The sequence below is a fragment of the Sciurus vulgaris genome, assembly GCF_902686455.1.
Source record: "Sciurus vulgaris genome assembly, chromosome: 5".
Lineage (NCBI taxonomy): Eukaryota > Metazoa > Chordata > Mammalia > Rodentia > Sciuridae > Sciurus > Sciurus vulgaris.
Genome location: NC_136465.1, coordinates 154,883,772 through 154,900,152, shown reverse-complemented (window position 1 = coordinate 154,900,152; position 16,381 = coordinate 154,883,772). Strand labels below are relative to the sequence as shown.

The following is a 16,381-nucleotide window of genomic DNA, read 5'->3' as shown; positions in this document are numbered from 1 at the left end:
TACATAGGGATTTCGAGTTTTCCTAGCATTATTCATTGAAAAGGCTGTTTTCCCCCCAACATATGGTTTTGGCACCTTTGTCTAATGAGATAAGTTTGTCTGTATGGGTTTGTTTCTGTGTTTTCTATTCCATTGGTCATCATGCCTGTTTTAGTGCCAGTACCATGCTGTTTTTGTTACTGTTGCTCTGTAGTATAATTTGAGGTACAATATTGTGATGCCTCCTGCTTTGCTTTTCTTGGTAAGGATTACTTTGGCCATTTTGTGCCTCTTATTTTTCCAAATGAATTCCTGACTGCTTTTCTGTTTCTGTGAAGGATATCATTGGAATTTTGATTGCATTGAATCTATATAGTGCTTTTGGCACTATGGCTATTTTGACCTATTAATTTTGCCTACCCAAAAACATGAGGTCTTTCCATTTTTTACGGTCTTCTTCAATTTCTTTTTTAGTGTGTGGTTTTCATTTCTTTTCCTAATTTCTCTTTCAGCAGATTTTTTCATTGAAGTACAGGAATGTGATTGATTTGTGGTTGTTGATTTTGTATCCTGCTACTTTACTAAATTAATTTATGAGTTCTAGAAGTTTTCTGGTGGCATTTTTTTAGGTCATCTAAATATAGAATTATGCCCTCAGCAAACAGGTAATTTAACATCTTCTTTTCCTATTTGTATCCCTTTAATTTCCTTCTTTTGCCTAATTGCTCTGGCTAGAGTTTCAGGGACTTTGTCGAGTAGTAGTGGTTAAAGTCGGCATTTTTGTCTTGTTCCTGTTCTTAAAGGAAATGCTTTTAGTTTTTCTCCATTCAGAATAATGTTGGCCTTGAAATTTTCATTTTAGCCTTTACAATGATACTCCTTCTTTTCCTAGTTTTTCTAGTGTTTTAAACATGAATGGGTGCTGTACTTTGTCGAATGCTTTTTCTGCATCTTTTGAGATACTCATGTGATTCTCTTATCTTTTAAGTTTATTTATGTGGTGAGTTGCATTTATGTATGTCTGTATGTTGAACCAGCCTTGCATCCCTGGGATGAAAACTACTTGATATGTTGCACTGTCTTTTTCATGTGCTTTTGTATGCAGTTTGCCAGCATTTTATTACAAAATTTCATATCTGTGTTCATCAAGGATATTGGTCTGAAGTTTTCTTTCCTTGATGTGTCTTTGTCTGGTTTTGGTATCAAGGTGATACTGGTTTTGTAGAATGAGTTTGGCAGAATTCTCTCCTTTTCTATTTCATGGAATAATTTGAGGAGGATTGATATTAGTTTGTAATACTCTGGTAGAACTAGGCCAAGACTCCATCTGTTTCTGGGCTTTTCTTTGTTGGAATGCTTTCGATGACTGTTTAAGTTTCATTACTTGATATTTAAGTTTTCTGTGTCCTCCTGGCTCAATTTGGTTAGATTATATGTCTCTAGGAATTTGTCCATATCTTCAAGATTTTGTAGTTTATTGGAGTATACATTTTCAAAAAAGTTTCTGATGATCCTCTGGATTTTAGGAGTGTCTGTGGTGATATTTCCTTTTTTCATCTCATCTAAGATTTTGATAATTTTTAGTTTTTTTCCCTCTTTTGGTTAGGCTGGCTAAAGGTTTATCAATTTTGTTTATTCTTTCAATAAAAAAACCAACTTTGTTTCATTGATTTTTGGCACTGATTTTAATTATTTCCTGTCTTCTTCTAGTTTTGGTGTTGGTTGTTCTTTTTCTAGTGCCTTGAGATATAATGTTATTTATTTGGTATTTTTCTGTTCTATTAATGTGTGAGCTCAGTGCTATTAACTTTCCTCTTAGAACTGCCTTCATACTGTCCCAGAAATTTCCATATGTTTTGCCATTATTCTCATTTACTTCTAAGTATTTTTTTTTTATTTCTTCCCTGATTTCTTCTGTCCATTCATCATTTGAAAGTATATTATGTAATCTCCAGGTGATAGCATGGTTTCTGTCTTTTATCTTATCATTGATTGCTAATTTTATTCTGTTATGATCTGATAGAATGCAGGGTATTCTCTCTTTTTAGGTATTTGCTAGGATTTGCTTTGTGACCTAAAAAATGGAAATTTTAGAAAATGTGCTGCTGAGAAGAGAGTGAATTCAGTCATTGCTGAATGAAATATTCTGTAGATGTGCCTGTTAGGTCCACATTATTAATTATATTTTTTAGTTCTGTACAATCTTCACTTAGTTTTTGTTTGGATGATCTATCCAGTGCTGGGAGAAGTTTGCTAAAGTCACCCAGTATTATTGTATTGTGGTCTATTTAGTTCTTAATATTGAGAAGGGTTTGATGTTAGTAGATGCTCCATTGTTTGGGGCATAAATATTTATGATCATATGATGGATGATTCCCTTAAAAAGTATGAAATGACCTTCTTTGTCGTTTCTGATTAATTTTGGCTTGAAGTCCTCCTTATCTGATGTGAGAATAGTAACCCCTGCTTGTTTGTAAATGGTATGTTTTTTCCCATCCTTTTAACTTCAGTCTGTGGATGTCTTTGCCTGTGAGGTATGTCTCTTGTAGACAGCATATTGTTGGTCTTGTTTATTAATCCAGTCTGTCAACTGTGTCTTTTGATTAAAGAGTTTAGACTGTTTGCATTCACTGTTGTTATTGATAGATGATTTTTATTTCTTGCCATTTTGATTTATTTCCAGTGTTTAAATTGGACTTGATTCTCCAATTTTGATTTTATGCTGAGTATTCTATGAGCTGGTTTTATTTTTATTTTTCATTTCTTCATAAAATATTTTATTAGTATGTTTTGTAGTTCAGGCTTTCTAGTAATAACTTCTTTTAGCTTTTGTTTATCATGGAAGGTTTTTATTTCATCTTCAATTCTGAAGCTTAATTGTACTAGGTATAGTTTGCTTGGTTGGCATTCATTTTCTTTCAGAGCTTGGCATATATTATTTCAAGCCCTCCTAACTTTTAGGGTCTGGGTTGAGAAATCAGTTGAAATCAGATTGGTTTACCTTTAAATGTGAGTAGTTGTTTTTCTCATGCAGCTCTTAAAATTCTATTGTTATTCTGTATGTTAGGCATTTTCTTAATAATGTGTCTTGGGGTGAATCTATTGTGATTTTTGTATATTTGGAGTTCTTTCTGTCTCTTGTTTTGAATTTCAATTTGTTTTTAAGGTTTGGAAAATTTTCTGATATTATTTCATTGATAGCTGTACATTCTTTTAGTTTGTATTTCAGAGCCTTCATCTATCCCAATGAATCTTAAATTTGGCCTTTTAATGTATACCAGATTTCTTGAATTTTCTGTTCATGGTCTCTTGACATGTTTTCTTTATGGTTAACTTTATTTTCAGGATTATGTACTTTGTATATGACACCTGAAAAACCTATATTCAAAGTGGTCTAACCTATTGGTGATGCTTTCCATTGAACTTTTAAATTTGTGTATTGATTTCTTCTTTCTGAGGATTACTGTTTGGATCTTTTTCAGAATCTCTATTAAAGTGATCTTTCACATCCTGTATTTTCTCTGATTTCACTCCTTAAATCTTCTTTTAGGTCATAGAGCAGTTTAACAATGAACTTGCTGAAGTCCTTCTCTGACATTTCCTCTGGTGTCAGTGGAGTCTGGGGAGGTAGCTCAGGTGGAAAGCCCCTGGGTTTAATCTCCTCTCTGCATATGTATAGCTCTGTCAGATGTGTGGGTGGCCTGTGCTTGATCTCTCCCATGTACATTCTTACAGTTTGTTCAGCCTAGGCTGGTGAACAGTTTATCAAGCCCCAAAGTAGCTCTTGCTTCTGGAACTATGTAAAATTTCCAGCTCTTCTATCAATTTGTTGCTTGCTCCATAGAGAGCTGCAGTCTCAGGCTAAAGGAACCAGTATCCTTTTCTGTTTGGTTGCCGTGGAGCTCTCTACTTTAAGTCATAATGCACTGAAATGGTTTTTTGGCTATTTTTGAGGAGAGGATTTGTTGACCTTACTCTGTCATGCTGAAACTAGGAGTTCCTTTCTTTGGCTTATGTTTGGAATTTTTCTCCCTGGAGGATAAAATTTATTCTATACTTCTTTTATATTAATCTTTTGCACAATGTTAGGTATTTGTCACTCCAAGTGTCCTTGTTGAATTTGATTTCCTGATTTTCCTCAAGCATCAAATTAGAAGGGCTTTACGTTTTCTGGAATTTTATATAAATGCAGTCTTATAACTTTGTACTGCTTTTTGTCTAGAATCTTTTACTCTACATAGTTATTTAGACATTTATCCTTGCTAATGTATTCTTTTTATTGCTAAGTTAATATGTCATCGTATAGATGTGCCATAGTTGTTTATCCATTCATCTCGATGAGCTTGTGTTTGTTTCTTGCAAAAAAGCTGTTATGAACATTTGTGTGAAAGGTCTATGTGGATATATGCTTTCCTTTCTCATGTGCAAGTACCTGTAAATACAGTGGCCTTATTGGTAAATTGATGGTTAGTTTTTAAGAAACCATGAAAGTGTTTTCCAAATGATTGTATTATTTTATATTCCCATCAGTAGTGTATAAAAATTTCAGTTCTGCATTCTAAACAATACTTGGTATAGTCAGACTTTTAAGTTTTATCCATTCTAATAGGTGTATAGTGATATCTTAATGCATATATTTATTTGTTGAGGTTGTAGTGCTGGGGATCAAACCCTGGGCCTTGTGCTTGCTAGATAAGGGCTCTACCACTGAGCTATACCTCCCAGCCCCCTCAGTGTGGCTTTAATTTGCATTTCTCTAATGGTATTTAACATCTTTTTAAGTGTTTATTTAAACTGTCTTTGGAGAATAGTCTGTTCAAATTTTTTACCCACTTTTTGAAAATTGTGGTTTTAAACAACCTCTTCCTTACCCCCTTCTCTTCTCTCTTTGCCTCCCCATCCTCCCCCTCCTGCTGGGAGAAATTAATATCATAACAATATTGAGTTTTCTGATCCACAAATGTGGTTGATCTTGCTTCTATTTATTTAGTTTTTTTTTTTCCCACAAATAGGGCTTTTTATTTGTCACTATTAAAAAATCTGAATTTTAAACAGATTCTTGAACTGGTCGTTCATATCCATCACTTTAGCAACTATCTCATCCCCCGTTGCTTTTCCAGAGCTACTACCTTCACCATGAAGCTCCATGAGTTTTCCCAGTTCGAACTTGGGCTTCTTCAGTATTTTTACTTTTCTAACAAAGACATCATGAAGAAGATAAATTGATTGACAAGCCTTCTGTTTGTTTTTCCTAATGCTGTCTGGAATCAGTTTATTGAATACTTTCAAGGCATTTGTCTGTACCTCCCAAGTCATGATTTCTATCATCATATTTCGAATTCAATGAACCCGTTGGTGCTGAGCATAAGAAGTCTTCTGTATCTTATTGTTGCATTTTTTAGTAAACCCGGCACAGAAGAGATGCAGAAAATAACCATCAATAGTCTTGACATCAACATGAGCTTTGATCTTTGTCTGCCGTTTTTTGACCATGGAACGCATTTTTGTCATGGGTAAGATCCATGCTATGGAAGTTTGGGTCAGGCAGTTTTTTTCCCTGCATGTCCTCAGTAATTAGTTTGAACTTCTTAAACAAAACTTCATTATTCTGCAAATCAGCAAGAGCCACTTGCCATCAGATGCAGTTTTGGTTCCTTTGGTCCTTGTGACTAATGTTTTTCCAATATTTCTTATATTGAACATAGCCAGCACTTCCACGTCATACCAATCTTTCTTAGAAAATGGATCAACCACTTTCTTCTGGCTCCCTTCTTGCTGCCTTTCATAAGGCATTTGTTCTTGCCTATCACCATGGTGCTGCTCAGAGAGCCAAAAGGGCTTGATCTTGCTTTCATAATGTGCTTTTTCAGTAGCCCCTTTTTCCATTACAAATAATGCTATTAAGCACTATGTAGACAAGGAACTAATGGTATCCTTCATAACTACCTGGCATTTAGAACATACTGAATGGTATGGTTTGGATATATGATGTGTTCCCTGGATATCTCATACATGAGACAATGCAGGGAAACTTAGAGGTGAAATGAATAGATTATGAGAGCTGTAATCTAATCAGTGGATTTGTTCATTTGATGGATTAATAATTTGAATGAACTAACTGGGTGGTAACTGTACAGGTAGGGTGTGACTAGAGGAAGTGGGTCACTGGGAGTGTTTTCAGGGATTATATTTTGTACCCGTCTCCACTGCCCTGTCCCCCTTCCTCGTTGCCCTGAACTGAGCAGCTTTCCTCCACCAAGCCTTTCTGCTGTGATGTTCTGCCTAACATTGGACCTAGAGCAATGGAGTTGACTGACCCTAGTCTGAACGGCTGAAACTGTCAGCCCAAAATAAACTTTTCCTCTTCTAAATTGTTTCATCAAGTATTTTGGTCAGAGTGACAAAAAGTTGATTGACATACAATAAACATTTATTGAATAATAAAGAATATCCCTAGGCATAGTTGTGTATATCTCTGATTAACTTCTTAGAAGTAATTACTAAGAACATGGAATTGCTAGGTCAAAGGATATGTTCATTTTGGAAGTCCGATTGTATTTATTTGGAAGTCAGAATTTATTTTTTGAGGTAGTAATTTCTTGATGACTAGCTATCATAAAGCATATATGATTAGTTGTGAAGCAGTGTTCCAGGTGACATCATTCCCCAAACTTTATCCAGAATTACATTATAAACCTACAGGAAACCTATAGGAAAGTAGGGCTCATATCACAGAAATTTTGTGGATAACTTTTCTTCTCACAAACAGGGTTTATTGTATTGGGAGACAGATGACCAAAAAGAGTAGATTGTTGTTTTTCCTTTCAGGAATTCATAGTTTCTTTGGAAAGATAGGTTATGTAGTTATAAAGCTGCTAGAGGAGAAAATTGCTGATGTGAGAGAATATAGAATGCCTTGAGATAAGCAGGAGGAGACAGAAATGTATGTCTCACAAGGGAAAACCTTTCTGTTCACTTTTAGAATGACTGAAATTCTGAAAATGGTTTCATGATTCTTCAGCTTGTAGGGTTTTAGGTTTGACTCTGGTCTTGAACTGTGGGTTAATTGAAAAGATGTAAGAAAATAATTCAGTTTGGCATAATTGTGTGAACAAAAGTTGTAAAGATAAGAATCAACTTGTGTTGGAGAACTGTAAACCGAATTGACTCTAACAGAGGGACCCCCCCACACACAATAAAATGACTTGTTCGCATTTGTGAAGAGACCTGTTAAAGCAGAATGTGAATTTAGCTGAGAAATTTAGATTTGATCAGGAAACAATAGGAAGGGTTATGTTGGGAGTTATAGTGGTGAAAACAGTATAAGAGAAAGGTTGTCCTTGTGAATATTTGTAGGCCATGGAGGAAAGGGCAGAGACTAAAATCTCTGGGACACTGTCTTAGGAAGCTTCTATTAAAACCTCTATTAAAATTAAATGTAAAATATTTGAGTTTTGTCGTTAGAGCTTGATGACTTTAAAAATGGAAAAAATGGTTTAAATCAACAGATGAAGAATTAGCAGTTAATAATTTGTTACAAATAGGAGTTGGTAATGAGTTATTACTAAGAAACAAGGAAAAGATAGTGGTAACTAACTTTTTTTAAGGAAGCAGGTAGAAAATTTTTTCTTTCAGGCTGAGGGTGTATCTCAGCGGTAGAGCACTTGCCTAGCACACATGAGGCACTGGGTTCGATCCTCAGCATCACACAAAAGTGAATAAATAAAATAAATGTATTGTGTCCAACTACAATTAAAAAGAAAAATTAAAAATTTTGTTTTAAGTTAATGAGCTTAATATGTTTGTGTAAGGGAGAAAAAGTTTTATCTTTTCCTCATCCATTACTGGTTTATAACTGAAACCCACAAAAGGTAATTAGCAAGAGAAAAGCATACAGATTTATTTTTATACAAGTTTTACGTGACATGGAACCTTAAGAAATGAGAATCCAAGTAACGGAGAAATACGTGTATTCTTATACAGTCATGCAGAAGTACCACTGGAGGAAAAAAGGACATGAACTGAAACTGGGACCTCTTGGCATGGCCTGTTTGCTCTGATTTTTCTTGGTGTCTCTTGTCATTACCTCTTTCTCCAAATATAGGAAGGACTCCTAGGAATGAGGGCCATTAAAGGAAGGTCAGAAAATTCTTTTTAGGGATGCCTGCTTCTGGCTGGAATGGAGGTAGGAGGACCAAAAGAGCTTGCACGTATTTGGGGTAGTGTGTCATTAAGCCATGTCATTGATCTTTTGTTGTAGACTTGTGAGTAGAGCTTGACTTATGGGTTGGGAGAGAGGTTGAGAATTAGGGTGTAAATTTGCCATTCAGATAGTAGTAGTAAATAAAGCTATGGGAGAGGGGCAGTTTGACTTTTCCACAGAGATGAAACAATGGACCAGAGACTTCTTAGGATAAGTAGGAGAAAGGGAACAAGTAAGGGAGAGTGAAAAGGAACCAAGTTGGGAAGTGATGGTGATTTGTTGATGCTAAGAGAGAATATTTGAAAGAGGTTCTTAAGGGTAATTGTGTACAAAAATTAAAATCATTAACTTTTCTTTTTTTCTTTGTATTTATATAGTAAACATAGTAAATCCTTGAAGAAATTATTTTCTTAATTATTAGTCAAGATTGAAATGTTTAATGTCATTATTGATTATTCTTAATTGGCAAGAAAGAAGTAATGACATCGTTACTTTATTTTCATAGTTTATAAACCATGAGTTAGTATTCTCATGTAAAGGAATTGCTGATGGTGTAAATTTTGCACTGGATTACAAAAATGATTTTGCATCATTTAAAAAACTTAGTTATGCTAAATTTAAGGGAATAGTATACTACCTTATATTCACTGTTTATAAGCTACTTTTGATTACCTAATATTGTGACTTTTTGGGGTAGGGGGTACCAGGGATTGAACCCAGGGGCGCTTAACCACCAAGCTACATCCCCAACCCTTTTAATTCTTTTTTTGATACAGGATCTTGCTGAGTTGCTTAACACCTAGCTAAGTTGCTGAGCCTGGCTTTGAACTTTGAATCCTCCTGCCTCAGCCTCCTGAGTTGCTGGGATTAAAGGCATGCTCCATGGCTCCTGGCAGTTGTAACATTTTTTAAAGTTTGAGTTTTTTGAGGTTAAATTCTCCAAGTGGATTATTGTACATTTTCATACCACCTCCTTACTGTGTTCGGGTCTTTTCTATTTCCTAAAGTACTTTTCTTGTATCTGTGCTGTAAACATATTTCCAAGACAATTTGTATAATTTGAAAACTCTTACCACAAGGTGTCATTGTAACCTATAAAAAGAGTTTCCATGTAAACATATGCTACCTCAGTTGCACAATTTTTACATTTCCTTATGTTTTAAAATATTTTTTGCCATTTCATATTTGTTTCTTATTTTTTAGTTATCTCTTAAGATATAGTGTGTGCTTTGTATTAAAGGAAAAAATAAAGTAGCTCATGTTCTTGAATTCTCATTTTTGCACAAACATATGCTTTCCACCCACAAATTTCTTGAGAGTGTGTTGCTATAGAGATGATTTGTTTGAAGGAAAGAATGAGGAGGAGTAGCAGCAGGTGGACGTTTAAGGAACAAACTCCTTATTTTACATCTTTGTTCCCAACAGAGCCAGCTTTAGAGTTTACCCCTCTGCTTATGAAGCCCCTATGAAAGAAAGGTGGATATTCTGACTATTTTATTGTGATGGCATTTACACTTTATTAAGATGCTTTTGCAAAGTTCCTGTGTTTGATTTTTCATTCTTATGGAAGATTAGTGCTTGAAGTAATTGTAATCTTTGAAACATTTTCTCCACTTTAACTGGATTTCATTTTTGTGTTTTGTGTTTTTTTGTCTTGGTTTCCTGGTTGGCCTTTTAACTAGTAACATTAAAATAGTTTTTGTTTTTGGTGGGGAGAAGGGTGTCAATATTTATTAGCTCCTGTCCCCCAATTCAAGACTATTTCCTCTTGATACCTGCTATGCCCCTGGCTTAATTCAGACCCTCATAATTACTTTTCTGAATGTTTGGCCTCCTTTTCTCATCTTGGATAACCTAGTTATTTTTCTGAAGTACAGATGTGATCCCACCCTGTATTGTCTCCCTTTCATCCGCAGGCTTAAAATCTTTCATTGGCTTTCCAGTACCCAAGAATAAACTCCAGTCTTCTATACGTGGCCTTCAAGGCCCTTTGGCTCTCCAGGCTCCACCTCAGTGCTGGTCTTCCCTTCCATCTCCATGCCTTTGTACTTAATGATTCTTCCCTGCATCTCCTCTTTGGTTTTAGCTTCATCTTTGTGAAGTTTTCCCTGAAAACAACTTTACCGAATCAGGACTCTGTTCCCTCTGCCCTTATACTACCTATTAATATATTATACTGTTTTCATTTTAAAACTTTCTGAATTTATTTTTTTTTGAAAAGGCAACACAAAATGTTAAGACATTTTTAACAATCCAAAACGGATTTAATAGTGTATTTTCTCATCCTTGTTTAGTCAGCAGTTGGTGTTTAATGTTTGTATTCATCAGCTTTCCAGTGCTATAATGAAATACCTGAGGTCATTATAAAGAGAAAAAGTTTATTATGTCACAGTTTTGGAGGTTCTAGTCCAAGATTGAGCAGACCTATCTATCATTTTGGGCTTTTGCTGGGCATCCCAGATGGCGATGGTGGGGAGCTTGTACTCACCTCATGGCCAGGAAGCAAAAGAGAGAGGAGATACTGGGCCTCATAATCCATATTGTGGGCATGCCCCCATTTACCTAAGGACTCCCTTGAGGCCCCTTTCCTGATGTTTTGCAGCACCTCCGAGTAGTACTACCCTGGCCACCAAGCCTATAAACACATAGATCTTTGGGGGGACATTTAGCATTCAAACTGTAGCAACATATATTTTCTACTGATTACTGTGAACTCCTTGTGGACAAAGATTTTTCTTTATGTATATCTGTATCCCTGTACCCAGCAGTGTGTCTGATATATAATAACACTTAGAAAATATCAGTAGAACTGTGAATACGGGCAGGCTTTTCATTGCTGAGGAGAAATCTGCTTGACTTGATATGTGTATTTCTCTATATCCCTTAATGTCCTCTTACTATAAGTAGACCACCCAGTAGTATGGTGGAGTGTCACTTAATAAATACTGGTTGTTTAATTTTGCTTTTTAAAAATGTTAAGTGGTTTTAAAATTAACCTGTCTTGAGGATGGCTTTTTAATATCTCTTTTCTGAGAAATTTTATAGTTTCTGACAGTTTCTAAAAGATGGAGAATGCTTGTGTCAACTGCAGAAAAATATTTTTTTTCTTATGAAGTTTTCAGACTAATATATATATCTTATGGAAATGAAATTAAATCAGAATTATTTAAAAATCATTTTCAGGATTTGTCATTGGATCCATAGACAGTCTTTTGTGTAGTAGGAGCCATCTAGTAGGTAGCCTTTGCTAATTCAGGAGAAAGATGGAACTGTGAGCAAAATAGACTGCAGCTTACACAAAGGTACTAAGTGCTCATAAGTCTCCATATTATATGAAATAGAGTCTACACTAGAAATATTAAAGTGAATTTGAAGTATGGTTTGGGAAAAAGTCATCTTTGCTTTCATTGTTCATAATTTATTACAGCTGAGCATTTGAGATTGACTGGTTTACTGTATCCTACTTTACAGAATTCTTTTATGGAAATTAATCTGGGCAGAGGCAAACTGTAAGATTATAAGAATAGAATAACATTTTAATTCAGAATGCTTTGTGGTTGATTGCTAGCCACTCTAACACATATCTTCTTCCTTCTTCTTCTTCCTTGCACTCTTGTCCCCCCCACCCCCCCATCCACAATTATTGGCACCTTACAGGGCTTTGAAGGGTCTTGCTCCCAGCTGCACGTCAGGTTTTGGCAGGGTGTCAAGAGGTGACAATTCTTGTACATAAGACATCCTGGGATGGCCATCCAAAAGCTTTGTTGATGTCTATTGTAGGAGTCTCTGGATTTGAAGAAATTCATTTCTAATATCTTATTTATAAGTGAAATAAATGCCTGAGGTAGGTTATCCTAGACTTCTAATGCTGGTTTTTAGAAAACAACATTCACGTAGGGGCATGTAGTATTTAAAACTTGTTTTGAAATGTTCAAAGGCATAGCATGTGCTTTTTAATGAAACGTGTTTTGGAAGCGTTCCATGAGCATCAACAGCTGTGCTTTTTGAATATTTTGAATTACCATACTTTTGGGTAGACATTGTACCAGTCACTGCTTAAGAAATTCTGCCTGAGAAGAAAATGTCATATGTAGGTTTGTAGAGCTGTGACCAGTCAAAAGAAGTGGTAGGATGGACATGTGGGTGTGATCATGTGATTGTAATAGTTGCAAAGAAGGGAAGAGGAAGAATTTGAATAAAAATTGTGCTAATCTTTTTAAAGCTGCCTTTCTGATACTAGCCCAATAAGTGCTCAGTGATTGAGGCTGACCAAGATAATGTTTCATTTCTTTTTACTTATTATGGTTTCAATTATGAATTGAACTTTTAAAAAATTGCATTTGGACTCTTTTTGTGGTAAATTCTGCACAGTAGGAATTGTTTCTTTTGTTTATTTGAGTGTCTAAGACATGCTTAGGTATTTTAGCTGATAGCTGTATATTGACTAGTTGAAATTAGAGAAGACTGACCATGTGGCAATTTAAATTGTGGTTTAAATTTTGAGTTTGGGTGAATTCATTTTGAATAAATGGAGGAGAAAGCTAGTAACCTAAGGTTCATACAAAAAACTACCATGCCTCAGAAAACTAAAATTTTATTCTCTCAGTTTTAGACTTTGGAAGTTTGAAATCAGGTTGTTGGCAGGGCCATATTCATTCCAAATGCTCTAGGTTAGAATCTTTTCATTGCATCTTCCAGCATCTTGTGTCTCCAGGTATTTCTTGATTGATGGCTGCCTTCTCCTTTTCAGTCTCAAAATGGCCCCTCCTTCTCTATTAACATGGATATATCTGATTACATTTATGACCCACTCATGTTATCTAGGGTAAGCTCCCCCTCTTAGGGTTGGGAAGTGACATGGTTTGGGGGAACTAACATTTGTCTTATTATAGTCTGGAAGCCTTGTTTCTGAATAGAGATGAGAAAAATGAATTGACACTAATATGGCATTAGAGTGGTCAGTGTATTATTTGTTCTGTTGATATTTTTGTGCTCAATATGTACTTGTAGTTGTTTCAGGTGTTGAGGTTATAAAGATGAGTAAGATACATAGCTTGATACGGAGAAAGTTGTACTAAATGTGTTACATATACTTAAAATGTAAGATGAGATTTGGTTGGGTGCCACAGCACATGCCTGTACTCCCAGTGACTCAGGAAGCTGAGGCAAGAGGATCACAAGTTCAAAGCCCTAAGCAACTTGGCAAGACCCTGTCTCAAACTAAATAATATTTTTTTAAAGAATGGCTGGGAATGTGGTTCAGTGGTTAAGTACTCCTGGGTTCAGTCTCTGGTACTAAAAATGATGAATATTATATATGTTTGAGTGAGTCTGAACTTCATGGAGGAATGGAGGAAGTAATGTATCATTGAAGAATGTTTCTTTTTTTGGAGACAAGGTCTCGCAGTATTGCCTAGACTGATCTAGAACTCCTGGACTCAATAGATCCTCCTGCCTCAGGCTACAGAGTGCTGGGACTACATTGCAAACCACCACGCTGGGCTGGAGCAGTGTTTTGAAGGCTGAATAGGAATTAAGTCACTAGAGCAGAATGCAGAGAGATGGAAAAGGCCATCTAGGCAGTGAAATTAGCATTTACAAAGGAACTTGAAGGTGAAAAACAGCAGCGTGTACTTCTGTAGCTAGCTGGCAGTGGTTAGTGCATTGAGAAATTTTAAGCTCTTTTGTCCTAATATATAAATAGCTTTCTCCCATTTTACCATTCACAAATTACGATTTTCTGTGATAGTTCTTAAAGCAAAGATCCTTTGTAGATTAGGATGTATGATTGACTATTCAATATGTGACAAAAGGTTTAGGGAAAATGCAGATTAAAACTGCAATGAGATACCATTTTACACCCCTTGAAATGGCTAAAATCAGACTTACAGCACCAACTCTTGGCAAAAATGTGAATGAAGGGCTGGGATTGTGGGACATTGGTGAGTGCTTGCCTAGCAGGTATGAGGCACTGGGTTTGATCCTTAGCACCACATAAAATAAATAAAATAAAAGTATTATGGATATCCACAATTAAAAATATTTTGAAAATGTGAATCAGTTAGAACTTTTATAAATTGTTGGTTAGAATGGAAAATGGTATAGCCATTTCGGAAAAATAATTGTCAACCCTTTAGTATAAATTTAAACATATACCCATATCATGACCGGAAATTCCACTCTTACATATTTCCCACCCCTCCCAAACTGAAAACATGTCCACAGAATCTCTCGTACAAAAATGTTCATAATTATACTATGTATTGATTATAACTAGAAACAAATATCCATGAGCAGGAAGATGGATTAAAATGCATAGTATATTTATGCAGTAATACGTAATACTAACAGAGACAAAGCAGGGGGATTTTCTAAGGTGATGAAATTTATTTATCTTGATGAAATTGAGGCTTTCTTGGGTTCTTTGTGAACCCAGGAAATTATATACTTAAAATTCGTGCATTTCATCCTCAGCCCCTCAAAAGGGACTGGAAACAAACAAATTAACTGAAGAGAACTGTTAGAATACTGATAGAATAAATGGACCTTTTTTTCCCCTTAATGTCATTATATATCCATTTAATGTCTAAAACTGTGATAGACATACAACTATGAGGAGAGCTAAGACAACAGGATTTGTTGGAAGTATAATGAAAAAGACCAGGGACCTTGATGATGACCCCAGTTTTTTAATCACTGTGTCTCCTGAGTCCTGAATTTTTCTTGGAATTATAATACACATGCAGAAAAATACACAAAAACTATACACCTGAGTAATTTACAAAGCAAATTGCAAAGCAGACTTCCATCACAGGTCACAACAAAAGTCAAGAAGTAAAACATTGCCAGCCTTTCTCAGGTAGTAATTTCCTGACATTAATGAAAATCATTTACTTTCTTTACAATATTGTTACCAGGCAGAAATACCTTGGTTTTGTCTTCCCGATAGAAAGATTTCAATTGAGAGACACAGGTCAAATAGAGTAAACCGGTAAAAAGGCTTAACAGAAAGTACAACCTAGAAAACATAGGCTTGTGTCTTCTGTGTTGTGGGCTTTTATGATCTGCTTATGATCCTTTTACACTATGAATTTTGCATTTGGGGTGGTTACAGCCATTTCTTCCTTAAGTTTAGTTCACCTGTGCCAATTTTGCCATGTTGGAAACTTTTTCTAGCATGGACTATATCCTTTTTCTTACTGACAGGGAACTGTCAAGATGATGCCTGGCTGTATGTCACGAGCCAGGTACCACCCAGGCATAAAGCCTACTCATAACAGTTTACCAGTCTGAACATACCTAAGCCTATATCCCTAATACTGGAGTTTACCCCTTTTTTAATTTTATTTTGGGGTTCTTTCTGTACAATGTGTTTGAGGTCTGTACAATGGCTTATTTTCATTTGTGACATAGTATCAGTTCTATTATATCACTGTTTCTTCATAGTGTCAGTGAACATTTGTTTCTAGGTTCCACTCGCAAGGAATAATACTGCAATGAACAGTATCATACAAATCTTTTGTGTGTACTTTTATTTTAGTTGGGTGTATTCTAAGGGGAGGAAATGTTGAGTCATACATAGTACTGCATTCTTTAACTTGGTAGATAATGCTAGGTTTTTTCCAAAGTAGATATGCTAATTTACAATCTGTTGCTTCTTATCCTCTCCAAACTTTTTTATTATCATTCCTTTTGTTTTTCTCATCATGATTTTTATTTTATAAAGAATTCCTCCACATTAGTAAGTAAAAAGACAATAGAAGAAAATTGAGCAAGACTCAAGTAGACATTTTTACAAAGAGGATGTCTAAATGGCCAGTAAACATAGAAAGTGTTCAAGCTCGTTATTATCAGGGAATTGCTCCTAGTCTTTGAACATATTCTTTTCTTGCCCTGAGTTATTGAAGACACTGTCTATATTCAAGCAACATTATTCTACTGCTTTTCATGTTTAGGTTTATGTAACTTTCCTCTTAGCCCCTATTAACCAACAATTTATTTTCTCTCTCAGTATATTTACTTAATCTGGATATTTATAACTGAAGTCATACTCTGATGACAGGAATTTTATTTATCTCTCAAGGTTCCTGAGCATCAGTTACTTTTTTTTTCTTCTTCCCCTTTTTGCAGGACTGGGGATTGAATTGAGAGAGCATATCATCACACATGCTAGGCAGATGCTCTACCACTGAACTACAT

At 35.4% G+C, this 16,381-nt stretch overlaps 1 pseudogene across 1 annotated transcript; it reads right to left on the bottom strand.

Annotated features, from left to right (window-relative positions):
- Positions 1 to 468: 468 nt before the first annotated feature.
- On the bottom strand, positions 469 to 11,781 carry LOC306662580 (small ribosomal subunit protein eS1-like; annotated as a pseudogene). The gene has a single exon. The product of its transcript is annotated as a small ribosomal subunit protein eS1-like (transcript).
- Between the last annotated feature and the right edge of the window lie 4,600 nt (positions 11,782 to 16,381).